This window comes from Condylura cristata, unplaced genomic scaffold (genome assembly GCF_000260355.1).
Source record: "Condylura cristata isolate star-nosed mole 26May11 unplaced genomic scaffold, ConCri1.0 scaffold00009, whole genome shotgun sequence".
In the NCBI taxonomy this organism is placed as follows: Eukaryota; Metazoa; Chordata; class Mammalia; order Eulipotyphla; family Talpidae; genus Condylura; species Condylura cristata.
In genome coordinates, this window is record NW_004567110.1 from 2,728,295 (window position 1) to 2,730,633 (window position 2,339).

At 64.3% G+C, this 2,339-nt stretch overlaps 1 protein-coding gene across 1 annotated transcript in view; it reads left to right on the top strand.

Moving 5' to 3' along the window:
• COL22A1 (collagen, type XXII, alpha 1) overlaps positions 1-2,339 on the top strand; it is a 144,036-nt gene that overhangs the window by 43,118 nt on the left and 98,579 nt on the right. The window lies entirely within an intron of this gene.

A 2,339-nucleotide genomic window follows, 5' to 3' on the forward strand; every position in this document is an offset into this window, starting at 1 on the left:
GGGTGGGTGGGTCAGGATGGGCACGTGCCTGGCAGGGCCGGAGTGGAGGCGCAAACCCCCGGGCAGTGCCGGCCTGTCCTCCCCTGGCTCGGGTGGCTGAGCACGTGGTGGGCCAGGGGCAGGTGGTGGGGAGAGTTGAGACACGGGGCCCAGAGGTTGGGGCTTGGGATGCTCTGGCCGAGAAGTGGCCCTGAGCCCCACCAGAGCCGGGGGAGGGTGGGGGGAGGGTGGGCGGCACCCGGAGAAGCGGGCGGGCTGGGTTCCAGACAGTGGAGTGTTCTGGGTCACGCAACTGAGAGTGGCGTGAGCTTCCCACGCTGGTGGGGGAAGCTGAGCTGCAGACGTGGCTGAGGGGCAGCCTCGGGGCATTGGGCCCAGAGACCTTCTCTGCGGTGGAGGGAGGGAGCCCCGAGGTCATGAGTGCCCACACCTGAAGGTGCCCCCGTGGGCGTGGGGCCGACGTGGCAGGGGAGAGGCAGAGCGATTAGGGCAAGGCTCGGTGTGACCATGGACGCTTCACAGGGAGGCCGGGTCCTGCAGGCAGAAGAGTGGGGGGGCCCGGCGCATGGCCTGGGGATGTGTCCCCAGCTGTGAGTGTGGCACTGCCTCCTCCCTCCATCATAACCTGGAGCTCCGAGCAGGTCCTGGAAGAGTGAGGAGGACGGCGCTTGTCAGCCTCTGGCCGCCGACGGGGAGAGCTCAGAGCAGAGCCGCTATCTCCAGGCGCTCAGAGTCTCGCTCCCATTTCCCCATGGGGGTCCCCAGGCCTGTGGACGAGCTCCTTGTAGTCTCGCAAAGGGCAGAAGACATTTCTGCTCCTTTCTTTGGGTCTTGTCCAGTGAGATGGTGACAGGTTCCCAGCGTGGGTACGGGGGAGGGTTTTCTGCCCACGTTACCCCACGGGGGTGCAGATGAGCTCAGGCAGAGTGTGTGGGGGGCGAGAGGCCCAAGGCTGACTTGGTGCCACCTGAGTCTCAGTCCCCACCGCCAGGGTGGGGTGGGGGCCTTGCCCATGTTCTCTGTAAAGGGTGCCCCCGCCCCCAGAGCTCCTGTCCCGTGAAGGAAACTGAGGTACACACTTGCTGGGCAGCTGTGGAGAGAAGCAGGTGGACATAACTGTGGGCAAAGGCCGAGGTTCCGGAACCCTCCAGCATTGTCTCCCTGGTTCACTCTATTGGCTGGCCCTGGGGCTTCACTTCCCTGCTGCCCCCTCTTTATGTGAGGCCCGAGCCCATCAGGACACCCCTCCCCATCCGCAGCTGCAGCAGAGAGAAGACGCCTGGCCAGGTGCAGGGCCAGTGTCTCACGTGGACTGTCCACGGTTGGGTGAGCCCGCACCAAGCCACCCAAAGGCCTGACTCTTATTTACTTACTTTTGGGTAGAGGAACTGGGGTGCGGGCCAGGTGTGGGGGGAAAGGATTCACCAGAGACAGAGCGGGTAGCAGAACAGGCGGACTGACTGAAACACACTGTGCGGGGAGCAGCGGGCCACAGGAGGGGTCTGCCACCAGCGGCCTGGCTTAGGGAAGCCCCTTCCAGCCCTCTTCAGAGCGCGTCTTTACCTCTTTGTGATTGTCTCCTTTTGGGGCGTCTTGACTGTGGCCCTAGAATTGCAGGGAAGCTGAGTAAAGGTGGCACATATTGTTACAGGGCACCCCAGAGTGGACTTGGGCCGCCTGTCTGTGGGGCCTCCCCCGCGCTCAAAATGTGTGCAGGCGCACACAGAAAGGGTGATGGGTTTATTGTTAGAAAAAAGGGGAAAGGAAAAGGAAACAACCCAGGGAGAGAGCGAGGGATACCAAGGAGCTGGAATACTTTACCAGCGTGGCTAACTTGGAGCTCTAGCCCCAAACTAACGCTTGTAGCCCCAGTCACACGGGCTGAGAGCTGCTGCTCCAGAGAGAGAGCCGTCCCCTCTCCAGTGACAGCTGGAAAACCGCTCCCCATTTATCCCCCAGTGTCCCAGAATGCCTGCTAGCTCCGCCCCTGGGCCCCGGCACTTCTCTCCCGGGGGCTGCTGGGAGTTGTAGTTTCCAGTCCCGGGAGCAGGGGCGGAGTCCAGACAGCCGAGCAGGGGTTGGGTCCCCCGACTCTGCAGAGCTCCTTCGGGGCATCCTGCCCCTTAACAGTATCAGTTGCCCAGACGGGTGAGTGGGCCCGGGTAAAGGTGGGTCTGGAGGGCCGACGGCGCCAGGGAGCTGCCCGCCCTGCCCGCTGCACCCGGCACCCCAGCCGGGTGCACGCGGTGTCCCATGAGGCGTGGCCGGAGGGCCCGGGCTCCCCTGGCTGTGCGGGCAGATGTCCGGGCGGATCCCTGGGGAGGGAGCTCAGGGCGCAC